Here is a 19958-nt window from a genome sequence, read left to right on the forward strand (position 1 = left end):
CTGTTAAACTCATGGTCAAAACAATAACACAATGCAAAACTTGAAAAGACAGCAAAATCCAACGGCAATATTTTATTGAAACATATTTTAAATCTAACAATGCAGTTTAACCAGCCACAGCTTATTCTCATTGTAGATGAACATCTACACAGGTGTTACTCCTTCAATTGTTCAACTCCTTCAATTCTGGCATGCCAGAAGATTATTTCCTAGGTGTGTTGCCCTAGATGACATAAGATGTGATGTGGATGAGAACCTGTGGCCAAATGGAGGAGACCGAGTAGAATAGCATTACTATTGTATGTGTATCAGTGGATGGTGTGTATACAAATTCTTGTATTTTGGGATTACTTAGTGCAAAAAAATAAAAATACATAAACAAATATTAACGAATTTTGCATGATGTCTGATTCATTCCAGTAACATATATTGAAATTATAAACGGAGATGTGTCCTTGTTTTACACAAGGAAACACTGTGTCATGCTACATGTTGTTAGTGTTTTTTAGGTCATTGTTTTGTGGGTGACAAAGTGTGTTTGTTGGCTGTCAACCTTTGCTAGTGTTCTGGAAGAATGAGTTTATTTGAGACCTGAATAAAGTGTTTTGGTAGTTGTAGTGCATTTTGAATGTGAAATGAACTGCTTTGCCAAGCTGACGGTCAGTTAGGAGAATTGTGTGAAGAGTTTTGCAAAAGTGACCTAAGTATTGATATATGTGTCCTAGCGTCTGTAAAAAACTGTAATCATAAGTATCTGCTTGTGTTTCCAATGTTGCTATGCATGAAACTGCCATACCACAATCCTAGTTCATACACACAGTAATCATGAAAAAATTGACCTCATATAAGATTATACACTTGGGATGCACACACACACATACACACAAACAGTGTTCAAATACAGTAGTTCAGGCCAAGGTTAAAGCAAGCACAAATGTAGTTAAGACTATTGGAAGAAAAAAATTTACATTTTATGGGAAAAAAGTCAAAGACACACAAAGACTCAGTGTTGTATTGTTTGCTTTATGTGAAATGCAATGACACCTTTTCAATTCTTGTCTTCATTGTCTTCATTCCTTAGACCGTGATTAATAATTATTTGACCAGAAAGATCAGTTAAAGGCAAATTATCATTAGACTTGTGCCGCTGAGGATATTTGTGAGTAAGAGCAGCCGTGCTGTTTGATTAGCTGATTAAACATGGCTAGAATTACTTGTTCAAATATAAAGTTCCAGTGTTATACCTTTCTAATACTCTGCTGTCAAATGTCTTTGGATGAAGTGCAGCCATTGACTTAGAGGATAAACTTCTCATCGGGTTTTCTGAGCTGGAAAAGGGTTTCAAATGATATAATTTTGCAAATGTAGTTCAGAGGTTATAGGCTAAACTGAACTAGTGCTGTAAAAGACTTGCAATAGTTCACATATGGCATAAAACTTAAAAGTACAACTTTAAAAATCTGGTTTTAATTAGAACACATTTGTAGTTAGTTAGTTTAAAGTGTTTCAAAAACAATGTTGATCAGCTTACATGGTATGGAAAAGGGTTAGTAAGATATACACTCTTTGCAGTGAAGTCAGTTTGGTATATTCTCTGAGCTGGTGGAGCAGCAGCCATATTGGACACACAAATTGGACACACAAATTCTCACAGTTTGACCTTGTCACAGACTCATATGCACAGATTTATGTTGTAACCAAGGCTACAAGCCATTAAACTATCATGAACACCCTTTTGACTAGATTGGAATACTGATGAATTTTGATTGTGGTGAACCAACTATGTAAGCATGTGTGTGTATGTTAGCATTTCATTACACATCTTTTGACTTTTTTATCCTTTATATATTTTGTTCTTTTATGCTTTTATATGCATTTCTTTTGCCTCTGTGTTTTAATGCCATTTAACATGCTACCATGCTGGTTCTTTGCTATAGCCTTCATCCTCCCTGTTACTTCATCTTACTCTTTTGTATGTTAAGCACTTTGGTACACCACTGGTTTTTAAATGTGCTATATAAATAAAGTTTGTTGTTGTTGTTGTTGTCATATATGAGGATGATTCCTTATCAGTGTGTGTCTGTGACTTCACTTGTGCACACATGTGTGTTTTTAAAGTGTGTGTCTGTGAGCAACCAGCTGTAAGTTATGATGTGACTGCACAGCAACGGCGTGAAATGAAATTGAAGTTCAGCGTTGGCATTCTGATTTACCATCCCAAAGACTTATATTCTCTGTGTTTGTGTGTCCGCAACAATGCACACTTGCATGCTGTATTTTTCCGTGACAATGTGCAGTTCTCCATGTACACACAGCCCTCTTTGTCGATTTATTGCCATGTACATATCAGACTGTGTGACTCTGTCACTTTCCAGTCAGGCTGTAACTCACTAAAACATTTATCAGTGAATCACATTTGTATGCCTAAGGGGAGCCATGCCTTTTGAAAGTCCAACAGTAAAATGTTGGATTGGCTGACACACAGAGATAGAGCCCAGGAGAATTATCAGTTTAGGTTGAAAAGATCAATTTTTTTCAGTCGGTGGCTGCACATGCTGATGCAGCCTGGGCCAATTCTACTGATATAGAGAAATAAAATGCACACAGCTGAACAGTGATTGGAAGAATAGTGAGTATCGATCTTATTTTCAGAATAGAAAGACTTTTTTTTCCTTCTTCTGCAATTTCACATTAACTGAAAAGGAAATCTTGAAAACTAGTATATTTGACAGAAGCTCGGATTTGCTTAAAAATCTCTGCTGACTTGCCAGCGCGTGTTCTTGAATAAACATTTCATATTCAATTTTACAAGCTTTTTTTCATCAGTGTTGTTGCTACATTTTTAGACAGATTTTACAAGATGTATATATGTTTTCACTATAAACTAGTAAAATCTGACATAACACAGGGTCAGGAATGAAAATGAAAATATGTAACCACCATTTAAAAAAGTCTTCTAGTTTCCTATATTTTATTAGAATCAGCTTCACTGAGTTTCTTTAAACTTATTATACTGTTGTATGTTAGATAAACAGTAAATTACTAAGTTTAGTCCTGACAGGTAGAGTAAGCATACGCAGTAAATTATTTATGATTTCACACATGGGTTATTCATGTCTGATTGGGCTGTTGCTCAGGGCCCTCTGATCCACCACCCCTCCTCCACTTTTGGCCTTCACTTGTCTTTGTATTGGACCCTTGTGAGCTCAGGCTCTGAGCTTTCAAAATCATTTCCAAAATTATTTCATATTATTACACAGCCTCAAGCCACAGAGTTCTTATTTCTTTGCAAATAATGTTCAATAGTGCAAAAAGTCTAATTTTTCTATGTGGAAAAAGCTCTAAAGCTGAAACAGCCAAACAAAAAATCATTGCAGACACAAGTTTTCTTTTCACATTCGCTTTAAGTGAATGTGATATCGCATTTCCTCTTAGCACAGACACCCTTGTGTCTAAAAATGTTTTGTAATGAGAACAGGGCAAATGAAAGGCTAACACATTTCAAAACTGGAAGTAAACTCGCAATACTTTTGGCTTTACAGCATGTTTATTTACAAAATTACTCTCAAGGTTGCTATCACTGTCTGCAAAGCTGACAGTGATAGCAGCTTTGCAAAGTCTGCCACAAAATTGTTTATTTGCAGTGCAAATAAGCCGCAGGATTTTATTTTAACTACGAACACTCTCCGCAGATTATATCAAAAACACACTGCAAATACTGCAAATTAAAGGAAGGAATAAAAAAAAATTACTTCCCTTCAGACTTTGTCACATATATCACTAATAGTGGAAGTTCAAAGAAATCATTAAAGCTCAAAATTACGATGTATGTTAATTTTTTTTTATCACAGTTGTATACAGTATTCTGCATCTGCAGATACTGTTTTCTAATCATTTTCACAGGCCCACTGAAATCTTCTTGCCTCAGTCAGCATGTGGCACAGCTGGTTAGGCAGGGTCCTCAGATGTTTTGTGAGGTATGACGCAGCAAAATGCTAAATCCTCCTGGCAATTTATAAAAGAGAGATCTGATTAACTGCTGTATGACATAATAACTATCAGCAATAAACTGCTGTTGGCACTTTCACGGTCATGCACATATTAATGCACTGATACAGATGTACTGTTGATACAGACCTATGTGTACTTTTCTCACAGATGCATACAGGCCACACTTCTACACAAGTATGCATGAACATGCAACTTCTGCACCCACAGACACGCTCTCACACTTACACTTCCTCCGCAAACATCTTGGAATGAAGTTATCACTTTATCCTCTCCTGTCTCTCTTTCCCACGGAGAGCTTAACATTCACTCGCTCTCTCTGCATTTGCCTCTCCTTTTATGTGAACACTGAGGCAGCTGCAGCTGTGTAAGTGTTTGTATGTGAGTGTGTATGCGTGTTTTCTGTGCATGTCTGTCTATGAGTCAGGGCACCAATGCTCAAATAAATCCACTTCCTGTTTCCTGCCATCTTATCTTGGCCCCACTGCACAAGTAAACGTAGAGTGTCTGAGTGTTTATGTGTGTCAGTCTGTTCATTGCCCATCATCCGGCTTGCCAAATCCACTGGAGAAGACAGGAAGATTTGCAGGCAACCGGGTTAATTGATACTTCACGTTTTAGACGGTTATGTTCTGAGAGGAACTTGGGAGCCAGAGAGAATAAGTGGGGTGTGTAAAAAAGGAGAGGAAGTGCAGGGAAAGAGAGATGGAATGGGAGGTGGTGAGTAGAGAGATGTTAGATGGAAAGGGGTACAGCACAAGAGGGAGGATGAATTGTTGAGACTGAGTAGGGCAGTTAATATTTTACAAGCCTGGATTAGAGAGGTCATGAAATGAGGAATGGGAGAAAGATTCCTGAGAATTGGCTTCAGGGATGGGGTGGGGGGTTGAGGGGAGAGACAGCTGGATAACACTGCTTTGATCAGAAACATCTGTAGGTTTTGCGGTAGAGAAAGAAAAAAAATTGAGTGGTGAGAGAAAATTGAGAGCTGTCAATTTTTTTGTTTCTTTGTTTTTACTTTATACAGGTGGAGTTAGGGCTGGGCGATATGACCCAAAATTCATATCTCGATATTTTTTAGCTGGATGGCGATATAATATATATATCTCGATTTTTTTTTTTTTAAAGCCATAAGTTAAGAACAAAAAGAGAGTTCTTAGTCACACTGTGTCCCAGATGTCACACGGGCACTTTTATTTACATACAGCGTAGATGTACATGAAGAAATTACTCAAAAATAAACTATCAGCATTTATTAAATAATCATGGTCCATAAATAAAAGAAAATGTTGTTTTTGTGCATAACAAAAAGCTCACAATTGTGCAGTCAAAATGTAAACTAATAGACGCTGAGCGTAATAACAAAGAGACAGATTTCACAGCTGCACCACGTCTCTGAACAGGTGCCATTTGTGGTCCTTATACACACACAGTACGTATCACTCCGCGAGGCTCCTCCTCGGTAGCCGTAATCCTCCGACATCAAGCGGTGCAGCTCCGTAGCTTAGCAAAGTCATATTAAAACATTTTTTGACAGATTGCTGAGCGCTGTGTTCCACATAAAATCGGTTCGCGGTCAGTAAGCACAACCAGAATTCATACATAAGGCGCACTGTCGATTTTTGAGAAAATGAAAGGATTTTAGGCCGTGCAGCCCCTCCGGGCTGCATGTCGTTAGCGCGGTTAGCTCGTTAGCGCGGTTAGCTCGCTAACGGAGATTTTCCGCTTTCATCTTGTCATTGCCTGCAGGTGAAGCTATGGGGGAGGGGGAGTTGTGTTCAGTGAAGGAGAGGCGAGGCCGAGTAACGTTGCGTAGAGACAAAAGTGGACGAAAGAGAGGCAAACCTGCGGCTCCACAAGTATAATTATAACGTAACATAGACTATATCGATATAAACGATATTGTCACATCTTATATCTCGTATGAAAATATATCGATATTTTTAAAAAACTCGATATATCGCCCAGCCCTAGGTGGAGTTATCGCTTAAATGCACCTTCTTCTATTTGACGTATACATTTAACTTCTTCTTTTTTGGATTAAGTGGGAAAAAAAAGAATGAAAAAAAAGCACACAAGATTTTGGGCCACCATGGGGCCAGAAGAGCTTCAGTGCACTTTGGCTTTGATTCTACGTGTTTAACTCCTCCGAATGATCTACGTCATTTCTTCAAATGGCATAACTATATTTGTTCTTAATTTTGAATTACGTCAAACACATCAGTCCAAATTCTCCATTAAATGTTAAGTTAGATTGAGATAGATAGATTTTTATCATAGCATCATTTTCATACTTCCTAAGCCGTTCACTGACTCCTTGTGACACTTTCCATCCAGCAAGACAATACTTCCATCAGGGCAGTTTTACACCAAGACTTTAATCAGTGGGTACATGTCGTTCATAACAGAGACACCTGATCTCCCATTTTAAGGTTCAAGTTTATTCTTATATTTTTTCCTGTATTTGAGTCCAAATCCAAAAGTGTCTGTCGTAGTCTACCATTATGAATGTATTCTCCTTTTTTGCCACATCAACAAGAAACCAATGCTCAACATCTAATTCATATTGTTTCAACCTGTTCTGATAGTTTCAAATGATTCTTTCACCTAATTCTACCCTCCAGAAACAAATTTGATGACATTTTATATCAGATTTTTTATTGTTCTCAATGACATTTAAGCTTATTTCCATACCAGTTTTTATTGTGGCTAAAGTTAAGGTGATGGGATTAAAATTACTTTTAGGGGCTGATATACATCCAATATAGCATTAAGAGCAACATCAGTGGCATCATGGTAAACTTAGATAAGGGGAAAGAAACTTTTATTATCAGTTTTTAGAATTGAGTGTGTATCTAATAAATATTTCTTCTTGCTTCCCATTGGCAAGACTAAATAATGATAATACTAATCAGACATAAGCCAGCAGGAACCTCCCTCACAGCCCTAATCCTTTTGGTTAATAACATAGCTAACATAACCCAAAACATCCCCAAGAGCCAAATTCAAAAGGTCAGTGCTAATACCAAGACATTCATTTATTAAAACCAGTTGGTGAAAAACAGACAGAGAAGAAAGAAAGAGAGTAAAACAGAGATATGGGGAAAATTAATATGGTGATGGGGATGATAAAATGGAGAAAGAGAGTGAGACAGACAGGAAAATAACGGCAGAAAAAAGAAAGTCACCCCAAAGGATTTAGGAAAGGGGACATGTTGGAAGTTAGCAAAGGAACAAGAAAGTATAAAGTAAAAAGGGAGGTGAAGGGCAGCTAGAGGAGGAAAGGGTTTCAGATGGAGAAGTCAGGGGGAGGGGGATGGATAGAGAAATGACTGTCTTAATTAATGGACTATAATATATGACAGAATTCCTGGGTTCCAAGATAATATCAGCAAAAATTACTGCCTTCATCACTGGCACACTGTGCAAATATACCATGACCTTGACTAGGGAACTGAAGTGGCATGGAAATTTTAGCTAAAAGTGTATTGCATGTGATAAAAAGTTATGATAGTTCCAACGATGGGAAATGTAAAACTCTTATTTCCCCTGTGGTGCAGAAACAAGGACAGTTTTATCTGTCTGTCTATCTGTCTGTCTGTGTGTGTATATACACTTAGCATTAGCACAAAGCCTATAGGGACACCCACACATGAAGCAATTAGCTTTGTTACTGACAGATCTGACTAGACTGATCAGTAGTGGACCTTCCAAGGTCCACTTGCTTGCCTAGATAATCCTCCTCTATTTAAAGATTTACAGTAACATATCTTTGTTATATTCTGTTATATGTCAGTCAGCAGTGTATTTCACTCTCATTGGCAGTTGTTTTAATCAATTGCCTCAAGGTTTTGAAATGTTTAATTCAGATCCCGTACACTTTATTTTGCCACTAGTTATTTTGCTCATCCACATTTAAAGTCGCTGAATGTCATTGATTTTCTACAGTCTCTGGTTGCCAAATCACTGCTAATCGCTTCCCATGTTGATGCCCCTTAATAACTAAGTTTCTAATGAGTGCCTACTTATAGTTTAAAGTTCTAACTTGATGTACAACGAATTATGTTTATATATTGCTCTACATTAACACGCATTGCCACATAATAAATAGCGTGATGACATCCCAGCAAGAAATAAAGATGACAGGGTGTTGTTAATGTCTGTCTATTAAAAAGGTTTAAAAGTTTTAGCCTATTGAACTTTGGTTGTAATCGGCTCCTAGGCAGGTGTAGCTTGAAAAAACTGCTGCAGAGGTCAAGAAACATTCTTTGAAGAGGTAAAGAATGAAAATTTGGCTTTGGAAAAGTTATTGTTAATACAGTTTTTTACAGACGCTAGGACACATTTCCCAATACTTAGGTCACGTTTGCAAAACTCCTCACACAGTGAGCACAACAGAAGTCTATGTGGGCTAAACTGAGGACCAGTTATCATTGTCTTGGCTCAAAATGCATTCAATGACTACATCTCTCAAATTTCATGAATCATCTTCTCACTCAGACACAACAACTGCCAAAAATCTTTGTACGTACAGGACATTTTGAATGTGCTTACATTGGTCAAAACAATAACACAATGCAAAACTTGAAAAGACAGCAAAATCCAACGGCAATATTTTATTGAAACATATTTTAAATCTAACAATGCAGTTTAACCAGCCACAGCTGATTCTCATTGTGGATGAACATCTACACAGTTGTTACTCCTTCAATTTTTCAACTCCTTCAATTCTGGCATGCCAGAAGATTCTTTCCTAGGTGTGTTGCCCTAGATGACATAAGATGTGATGTGGATGAGAACCTGTGGCCAAATGGAGGAGACCGAGTAGAATAGCATTACTATTGTATGTGTATCAGTGGATGGTGTGTATACAAATTCTTGTATTTTGGGATTACTTAGTGCAAAAAAATAAAAATACATAAACATAAATACATGATGTCTGATTCATTCCAGTAACATATATTGAAATTATAAACAGAGATGTGTCCTTGTTTTACACAGGAAAACACTGTGTAATGCTACATGTTGTTAGTGTTTTTTAGGTTATTGTTTTGTGGGTGACAAAGTGTGTTTGTCGGCTGTCAACCTTTGCTAGTGTTCTGGAGGAATGTGTTCATTTGAGACCTGAATGAAGTGTTTTGGTAGTTGTAGTGCATTTTGAATGTGAAATGAACTGCTTTGCCAGGCTGAGGGTCAGTTAGGAGAAATGTGTGAAGAGTTTTGCAAAAGTGACTTAAGTATTGAGAAATGTGTCCTAGCGTCTGTAAAAAACTGTAATAGGTTAAAAGTAAGAAAGCATACCATTAAACAGCATATTTTGCAGGTGGAATGCATCTAAGTTATTTCCGTCCTGTTGCTGAACTCCAGTGTGCAGTAGCTGCCACTGAGCTATCAATCTCCTAACTCTTGGAACAGCAATCAGTCTAGTTTGTCAAGCTGTTGCTGTGGGAGCTAAATGGGGCATGGGCGCAACTCCACCACACAGCAGGGGGGGCTTCCAGCATTTTTTTCATTGTTATTTGAGTCAGCAATCAAAGAACTGCCATTCCAAGTGGAACTAGGGGCTATGTCACTGTCACCACAGAGATTCCTTGAAATTCAAGAATGATTTTTCCATGGCTGTGTGAGTGTAGTGTTTGCTGTGTGACTGGTTTCCAAGTACTGGCGAGTACCGAGGGACCTGCACATGAGTAGTTTTGAAGCTGCAATCAATCATGTGTGACGGTGGAAATGTAACAAACACAACAGACAATGCACGCAGTGACTGTGCACACTAACGTGCACAGAACCAATGACACACACTCAGACTTACACACCTACATAATAAAATGTGTGCATGAGTGCATGTCCTCCTGGTCTTTTTTTTTTCTTTGTCTCTGATTCCTCAGATAACAGTGCTAAAATACACACAACAAGCAAGGTGTGAAAGGAAAAGAGCTGCTGTCAAGTTCAGCGACTGCAAAACACATCGCCATCTGTAATCCAAGCAGCTGAGGAGGCACAGATTACTACTCAGTCTCCTGAGCTTCAGCTGGCATGCAACGAAGGGCTGAAAAAAACAAGATGTAAAACAAATACATTTAGAAGAAGCCAGTGGTGAAAACACGCAGATTTATTTGAACTGGAGCAAAGCCTAGGGTGTTGTTGCTCTGTCCTTGACGCCGAAGTTTACTTACAGTTTCACGCTCATCATTTGTCAGAGGAAGACTAATGATGCTGAACATAACATTTGCTACAATGAAAATCATTATCAGCAAATAATTTCCCCTGACAGTCCTGCCTCTCTTTCCAGTAGTCCTCATAAATACTCTTGACTTCAAAGCCTTGATTTGACATGGATTGGAGAATGCTCATTCTATTATACTCATTTATTGGGAGTTCAAAAGGATTTAGGTTAATTAATGCAGTAAGTTACAATCCTGATTAGAAATAACGACCTGAGTGATCATAAGTCAGAGTCCTAAATAAAACAAAAAGATCATTTTGTTTTGTATAATCACATCATTTAGGAAAAATCAGCAAACAATTTGAGTAAGATTGTTTCTAAAACGCGCATCTACATGAGAAGTGTTACTTAGGTCCTTCCCTAGACGCACATAACCGACACGCACAATCTGGAAAAAACACACACACACACAAAAAAAGAAAGATGGTTTTGTACCTGCCGTTTGATCATTTTGCCCATGTGTGCAGGAGTGTGCATACCTTCAAGTATGGTTATGCACACAAACATGCAAAACTGTTTTAAAAGAAGGTTGTCAAGACAGACTCCAGTTCACCAGCTGTTTTTCTTTGGTATGTGTGAATCTGGAGTTGACACCTGGGCCTTGATCTTGTCATCTAACCACACACTTTAACCCCCTTAAATGGACTGGTTATTTTATAGCCACTTCTACTCTTTCTGAGTACTCAAAGCGCTTTACACAACTTGCCTCATTCAGCCATTCACATAAGCACTTCAACTCCAAAACACATACAAAAGACAACAGAAGTGCTCCAGGATGCTAGGCGCAGTGTTGAGCTTTGTTACCTATTGGCTACACAAGCCAGGAAGTACCAATGACCGGATTTGGTGTGTGGTAGTAACAGGTAAATGAATTTTTTTTAAATTATTCGAATATATATGAGTGCTTGTGTATAAATACACAAACAATACACATATGCTTTCATGCTTTCAATTGTGTAATTTAAGTGATCTAGGTAGCTCTGTTTTGGAAGTTCAGTTAACGCTAGAAATGTGTTTTGGAGTTTGTACGTGCTTTGTCTCTAGGGGCCACCGCATATATTTATATATGAACATATATAAATAAAACCACTCTTTTTTTTACATTAGTAATTCCTTTTGTGCATAATTTTATATTGTTGTTAATAATAAATTAATTAAAGCAACAAAACAACCTGAAGAGCCAGTTCAGGGCCGAAAGAGCCGGCTCGGCTCATTAAAAAGAGCCAGAAATCCCATCACTATCTTCTTGGCTGCAGTGGTTATTATTATATTTACATGCTTCCAGCTCCCGTTTCTACTCGATGATAACTCGTACTTTTCCACTCTCCTTTTTCTGCCTCCTCGCGCTCACAAACACATAACGGATATGGCAGTCCATTCTCCCTGCAGCACGGACTACACTGCCCATGAGGCTACATTCTTTAGGGCTATGTCTCTAACACTCTGCCTATTAGCTTAGCATAACAACAACAACAAAAAGGCGCTCTCTCACCCAGGAAACACACAGTCGCAGAGAGAGCGAGTCACCCTGTAACCATGGCAACCATAACGCTGCCACCTGGAACAACAGATCATAGCTGTCAAACAAAACCCAAACAGTCCTGACCCGCGACAATCCCCTTATTTCAACAAAGTAACTGTATTCTAAATACCACCTTTTTAAACGGTAACTGTAACGAAATACAGTTACTCATATTTTGTATTTTAAATACGTAACAGCGGTACATGTATTTCGTTATTGTCTACCATCCCCTTCTCTTGTGTGTCTTGACTCCTGGTACCCCATGTTGCCCAGATGCAAATGACACCTCTACTGACTATCACCCCTCCTTTCCATGTAATCTGTAATGGTCCTGGGTTAGCTTAGCTTCCAAGGCTCACTCTCTGGGAACCCACCCTATACTTAAAAAAACCTATTGTCACAGTATCTTTAAAAATCCTTAAAAAACAAAACAAAAAAAGAAGCAACAAAAAAGCGTGCTATCTAATCTGATTTTGTGAAGTCAAGTCAAGTTTTAATCAGTGTGCATTATATTTGATTAAACTCCAAACTTGAAATGAATAGGTGCAATGCAGAAGCATTTGAATCTTTTTCTTCCTATAAACCTATATGGGAATTAATTAAAATATGCTCCCTTTTACACTAACAGCAGACAGTAGACAGCAGATCTGGTGAAAAAGTGCAGACCAGATGGTCAATAACAAGCGGAAAGAACTGGCCAGGGTAGACACAGCCAAAATCAATGGACTTCTACCTTAATGACCCAAAAGTCAGTAGTCTTTTTTTCTCTCCCTTTTCTACTTTATCCTTTTTTTGCTTCTGTTATAGACAGGTGGCTCCGTGCTACACACGAGCCAAAGAGAGTACAGATCCATTTTGTCTTTTTTTTTCTGCTTTAAATTTTCAAAAACCGAAGAAGCAGGGACAGAGTGGCGACAATCATAGCTCAGAACAAAGAAAATACATATATATGGATGTTAAAAGTTCAGTTACTCAAATTAACCTCCAATTGTATTCTTATTGTCTCTCTGTCCTTCTTTATGATAAACACACCATCACATGGTCTCGTGCTCACTCGCAGCCACAGACAGGTCAGCCTTCTTTGCCACAGACTGTGAAACCACAAAAATGCAGAAATGTCAGAGCTATAACAACAGTGTTTCCAAATGCAAGAAATTAAGAGGCTTTGTTGGTGCTTTGAAGGAATGTCAAAACACATGTTATGGATGAGTGTGTGCAGTGAGAGCACACACTTGTAAGAAAAGAAGGAACGAATGCAAGATAGAAATGCAAAAATTAAGCGAATACAAAGGAAAACCTTAAGCAAAGGCAGGGAAACATTTCCTGCAAACCTAGCAATGCTGGTATGTATTTCTCATGCCATGTATTACAGAATAAATATTAAAACTTGCCATACTGCTAATACACCCAGCACACTCATCTGTTGGCACACAAGGTACTTCATGTGTGAAAACTTGCAAAAATAAAAAGCATATGCACACACACGCACACACAGTTGGTTATAGGCCCCATGTTTTAGTAATAAGCTGGTCTGAAGTCTGGCTATAATGACATCCAGGTATGTTTGCTCTTCATTTTACACGGCTCATCGCAGCTCCAAAACAGGGTATCAGGAAGAGTGGTGTGGTTGTGTGTGTGGGGTTCAAGTATGCTTTTCTGTACACACAGTGATCACTATGTCCTTGTGGATATATGAATGGCAGCGCATGCTTGGACACCGTTGACACTGTTGTTGATGATCTGTGCATTGCCTCCATGGGATTTTTTTTTTTGAGTGAGTAAAAGCTAATGTAATTGGATGCACACACACAAGCATGCACACACACACATACATACATAGAGCCTTCTTGTTGACATTCCAGTAGCTTGGCCTCTTTGTCTGCTCCAAACTCTCTTCTCATTAAAAACAGACCTCCCCACTCTCTTTTCTCTTTCTTACTCACACACAAACAATGTATCCATCACTCAACCTGCTCCTGCCCTACTGAAAACAAGAGTAAGACATAAGTGTGCACACTCACTCTTTCTTCCATGAGGACACAACCGTTAATTGAATTTATTCATTAGTTTAGAACGATGTTCCAAAGTAACGTGTTACTGGAATCACATTACATTTTTTAGTAACGCAGTAATGTAACACGTCCTTGTACTAAATTCATTAAGTACAATAATGAAATTATGATTATGTTGTTACTTACGTTACAAAAGATCTTCCACTATCTGCGTGCCAGGTTTGAAAGAAGAAAAGAAAAAAAACATCAAACATGCTTTGTTTTCTTTCTGCACACCTGCTTGAGAGAAACGGTGGAGTGGACTAGAGATTTTGAGGAGTGGAGATATGGACATTACTTTTTTTTAAATTTTACAAAAAGCATGTGATGGAAAATAGCATCCAGGATAGCAACAACTGCGTTATACTGCTAACACAAATCTTTGCAAGTTTCTGCTTCAGACAACATGCTAAGCCATTGCTAGCCAAGAAGCCAGAATAATGTTAAACCTGAGTGTATGCTGACCTCAGCCTAAAGCAGTCAGACCCTGAACTTCAACAGGTAATGTAGATGTAAATGTAAAGTTTCTACAGTAGACTAACTTGCCAAATGCTTTAAAATCGCTTTGTGCTGCTTTTCAACTTTTCTTTGTGTTGTTGTTTATACGTAAAAACTAAAAGAAAAATCGTATATGTGTTCTCATTAGGATAGAGAGTTGTGTTGTTGTGTGGCCTGTAGCCACTGTAGCCTAATGTCTATATCAACTGGTACTAATGTGACAATGCAGTCAGATCATGCAAAGTAATGCAACAAGTAGTGTACTGAATTACTTTACGTAATTAAGTAAAGCACTGCATTACTATGAAAGCAATGATATGAAACCTGACATATATTTTGCACAAGTTCCACTTCTGCTTTGCGTCAAGTAAAGGTACGGCTTGTTTAAACACTAGCCAAAGTGATGTCTGAAAATAATTTTATAAAATTAAAATATAATCTTTTTTTCTGGTTTAAATTTAACTTTAGAAGAAGGTCTGGTGTTCCAGTGAAACAGAAGGGGCTGTACAAGTCTGGTACAGGGGTTTTTAATATAATGACAATATTTTCTAAATCAGCAGCAGAAGACAAATCCTTCAAATTTCCTCTAAAAGAAGACGCAATAGAGCCATATTCTGTACCACGGTGACCGTACAACTACGGTATCAGGAGATGTAAGGGTTATGTTTTGTTTTTTTATTTTGGCCACACATAAAAACCCCTCTACTTTGGCAAAGTTTCTCTAGAGTGGATTCATTTAAAATTGAAAACATCTGCCTCCAAGCTTAATGTGATATTTTCCAGTAAAAATCTATCCAATCTTTGATCAATTAGTAACAAACCAAGGTCTAACCAGGCAAATAAATCTTTGGACATTTGGAACAATTTGTTTTTCAAACTTTGTAAACTTTACCAAGAAGCATGGACATGCCTATTCACCTGTGCAAAAGCATTTGCACACTGTATTGCAGTACTGAAGACATGACAGTATGTGTGTTAATCCCATAGTTGAAGACAGGAGTAGTCATGCTTCAGATCCTTGTTGAAGTAAAGTATATTGTCCATTTGTTTGAGCACACATGTGCTTTCATGTTTTACCTTTAAGGCACTAATGCATCTGGCTAGAAATTAGATTTGGCTGTAGGTTATATGCTTCTCCTAAAAAAATGACATGATCCATAACTCTTAAACTAAATTCAAAAGTAACAATTTTGTAACCATAACATTTTTCTGCTCAGTATAAAGTTATGCAAGACTTGTAAATTTCCTTTTCACACTGGAATATCAATACAACCTTATGAACAAGTGTCAAATCATTGTTCACAATTACAGTTCAGAACTGACATTTTTAAAACTTAACTTCTCACAACTAATGCTGCAGAAGCTAACAGCAAAAAGTTAAACATGCTGAAGTCATGAAGCATAGCTGAAGAGAAATAAACATTCAAATTTCTAAATAATAAGAGGCAGGTGTTACACGTGTCATAAAACATGACATAAATTTGACAGAAAGGTTTGGTAATTTTAGCCACAGTGGCCAAAGAGTGCTTGCTGTTTTGTTTTTATGAATTTAACAGGAAATGTCTGTAAAAACAATGAGTGCATGAGCTGCTCTATGTGAACACTAATTGCTTCAATTTGTAAGTAAGTAAGTAAGTAAAACTTTATTTATATAGCACCTTTCAAGATAAAAATCACAAAGTGCTTCACAGAAGCTAAAACCTAAAAATAAAAATCAACTAAAAGCAAGTTTAAAAAGATGGGTTTTTAGCTGTTTTTTAAAAGTGACCACTGAGTCCACAGATCTCAGGCTCAAAGGGAGAGAGTTCCACAATCTGGGGGCCACAGTTCCAAAAGCTTTGTCGCCTTTTGTTTTCAGCCTCGTGTGCTGGACAGCAAGCAAGCCCTGGTCACATGACCTCAGGGACCTGCTGGGAATGTATGGATGCAAAAGTTCACTTATATATGTTGGTGCTTGTCCATGCAGGGCCCTGAAAGTCAAGGTCAAAACCTTAAACTGGATCCTGAATTTAACGGGGAGCCAGTGCAGCTGAATCAGCAGGGGTGTGACATGGGAAAACTTGGAGGACTTGGTCAGAAGCTTTGCAGCAGCATTCTGAACAACTTGCAGACGATCCAAAGAGGCTTTACATAAACAAGTAAACAAAGAATTACAGTAGTCCAGACGAGATGAAACAAATGCATGAATGACAATTTCTAATTCGGAGCGCGATACAATGGGACTCAGCTTAGCAATGTTTCTCAAATGATAAAAACAGGAGCGAACCAAAGATTTTACATGGGCATCCAAAGTCAGAGCTGAGTCAATACTAACACCAAGGCTCCTGATAGACGGTTTTGCAAATGTAGCAAGTGGACCCAAGTTTTCCATAACACTAGGTACAAAAGTTTTAGGAGCACAAACAAGAACTTCAGTCTTCTCCTCATTTAGTTGAAGAAAGTTTCCAGCCATCCAACATCTAATGGAGTCTATGCACTTGTGCAAAATTTGTAGCTTGGAAACATCATGGGGCTTAAAGGAGATATATACCTGAATATCATCTGCATAGCAGTGATACGAAATGTCCTTAAAAGTGCTCAATAAGTGTTGAAGAGGAAGTAAATACAGTAAGAACAATAAAGGCCCCAAAACTGAACCTTGTGGCACACCATAGGCAAGAAAAGTAGAAGAGGAACTGTACTTAGAGGTAGCCACAGAAAAGGATCGTTCATGCAAATAGGATTCAAACCAGTCCAAAGCAGCCCCTGATATACCCACCCAGTCTCTCAGCCTATCTAGCAGAATATGATGGTCCACAGTATCAAAGGCGGAGGTCAGGTCCAACATCAACAGAACGGAGCATTCTCCTGCATCACATCTCATTAAAATGTCGTTGGAGACTCTAAGAAGTGTAGTTTCAGTAGAGTGAGCTCTATGAAAGCCAGATTGGAATTTATCCAGAATGCTGTATTCATCTAGAACAGCTATAAGCTGCTTAGCCACAACCTTTTCTAAAATCTTAGAAATGAACGGTAATTTTGAAATCGGTCTGTAGCTACTGAGAAGAGAAGCATCAAGCTTAGGTTAATTTGTGCACTACTCTGAAAAGACAAATGCTCTTACTGGTTGTGTGAGCTGTTTTGTTTCTATTGTGATTATTGGCAGTTAAACGGGGCAGTTAGCACTAAGGATACAAGTCAGATGAGCCCCACAAAGACAAGAAATTAAACTTCTATGTTCATAGGCGCTAAAGTAATTCAGTGCCAGAGTGTGTAAAAGTCAAAAATTTATCATGGGGCCTTTATCCTGAAAGACTTCACAACCTTCTTAGAAAATAAGTACAATGTATGAGAAAGAGAGATGCAGGAAGTGGCCAAAATCTAAGAATCTAAGAAGATGTGCTGTATGTTAACAAGTGTGAGAGGGGAGAGAAGGGGAATGCATTTCATACTGTAGATATATTTGTAAAGGGAGCAAAAGGCAGCAGAAGTCATAATTCTATCAACTGTTGTGTAAATCAAAAGCAACGCCACATATCAATCTAAACACATTCTACAATTAATAACATTCATTAAGCACAATGAAAAAGTTGGTGGAATTATAAGGAAACGTTCCTCCCCTGTTTTAGTCAAACAAAAATTGTTTCACCATATAAAATCAAGACTTTTTGAATTCTGAAATCTTTGGTATTTTAAATGTGTGTAGTTCTCTGACTACACTCATTAAAAGCAAACAACACACATTCCTTTAAATTATCACCAAGATTGCTTGCTTGCGGACCTTTGGACAGTTCCATCAAATTTAGATTTGCATATCGGTTATTGCAAAAAACCAAACAACAATCTTCAGTGGAGAAGTCCACACTGCTCAAGCAATGCCTCAGGTCAGATCGTTTTTTTCAGCTTTCACCAGTTTGTGCATTGTGAATTCATCCCCTTGGGTCACTCTGTTAATGTAATAACTCTTTTGTAACATTCTGAGGCATTTGAGGGAGAACATTTGTTGTAAACGAACAGCCAAAGCAACGCAGTCTTCACTTGCTTCACCTGATTTTGGCTCCATGCAACTTTGCCCTCTTTCCAAACTTAAATTTAAGTTGAAGTGTTGCCATTTTGACATAGAGAAGGAGATCCAGTGCAAAATAAAAACGCTTAAATCAAAGTAGTCAGAACAAAGCCTCTAAGGAAAGGTTTAAAAATGGCAGCAGTGCTGCAATAGGTTATTTTTTGTTTTGTTTTTGATGAAAAATTCTGGGTTTTGGATTCAGGAATGCTGACATGCTGCAAAAAGAAATCAAAATCCAATAGACATTCTCACATGGATGTCCTTGGATATAGACTGATTGTAGCTTCCATTAAAAAGGAACTATAGACACAAACAGAACTAACTCATATGTGTGTGTGTTGACATGAAGATGTTTCTATAGTGTGTGTGTGCGTGGGTGCCAATGCACAATATGTGGGAAAAGGTTAGAGAGCACAAGTTCAACCAAAAGCTCAATACTGCCGTTACTAGATTACCTGAACTGTGTGTGTGTGTGTGTGTGTGTGTGTGTGTGTGTGTGTGTGTGTGTGTGTGTGTGTGTGTGTGTGTGTGTGTGTGTGTGTGTTGGAGCAGGGGGACTTCTGTGTGTGTAGATAGCTCTGGTCAATACAGTATGGTTAGCCATGTGATGCTGCGGAGGAAGGTATGTTTGAAGGTGCCTGCGTTTTGGAAGTATGCCTTCATGATCTCATTACTGATTAAATTAACAATAATTTTGAAATATGAGCAGCAGTGAATATTTTGCCAACTCTTGGAATTAGACCGTTTTTGATACTTTGATACTTCATTTTACACAGAGATATCCATGAATAGCTTATGTTTACTTCTAAATTAGAGAAGCCAGATAAATCTATGTAGCCCTTTAACATTATAATGCTCTGACAAATATGTCTTGTTATTATGCCATTTAGAGCTGTTGATATGTTTTTAAGAAGAGAGATGAAGAAACAAAACAAAAAACAAAAAAAGAAAAGAAAAGATTTGAACAGGACTGTGGCCCCACTCAACCATGGATTTGGAGAACTGTTGCACTGCTTTAATGCTGCCACCTTTATGAGTCCCCATTAATGTGATTGCCAGTGGGCAGATATTATAGCGTCATGTCTCAAGTTATGTAATGCCTTATTATGCAGAAGAATTGAGAAATGGATTCGAGGGGATAGAAGGAAGATAGCTGCGTTGTGTTTCTGTGCCCCCAGTTGTTTTCCTTTTTATGTATTATTTATTTGTATCACTTTATTTCATGACATCTGAATTTAAGTATTTTTAAACAGACACGCCCTGCTCTTAATCAGCATCACCCACACAGTTTGCTCTGGTGAAAAATTCATGGCACTTTATCCAGAGATGATATTATCCTATTACTGGTGTCTAAATGAAATCCAATGACTGGTCACTTAGGCTATGACAGGACATTACACTCCATAATGACCTGTTAGCCTTAGTAGATTATACCATGTCCCAGAGCAGCAGCATAGTTGCATCTCTGACAGTGACAGAGCAGGCTGTGGTTCTGTGTTTTGCTCAAGGGTGTATGGCTATTGTACAGAGGTGGCCTGTTATTTATTAATAATAGAATAAACTGTTTTGCAACACACTTGCATTGTTCAAGTCTACTGAAATGTAATA

General features: G+C 38.0%; 1 protein-coding gene across 1 annotated transcript in view; it reads right to left on the minus strand.

The window, feature by feature from the left end:
• Nucleotides 1-19958, minus strand: part of cntfr (ciliary neurotrophic factor receptor) — a 237366-nt gene that overhangs the window by 117289 nt on the left and 100119 nt on the right. The window lies entirely within an intron of this gene.

Source organism: Rhamphochromis longiceps, linkage group LG7 (assembly GCF_057381845.1).
Source record: "Rhamphochromis longiceps isolate RC_006_pf linkage group LG7, R_longiceps_female_GT1.1, whole genome shotgun sequence".
Classification (NCBI taxonomy): domain Eukaryota; kingdom Metazoa; phylum Chordata; class Actinopteri; order Cichliformes; family Cichlidae; genus Rhamphochromis; species Rhamphochromis longiceps.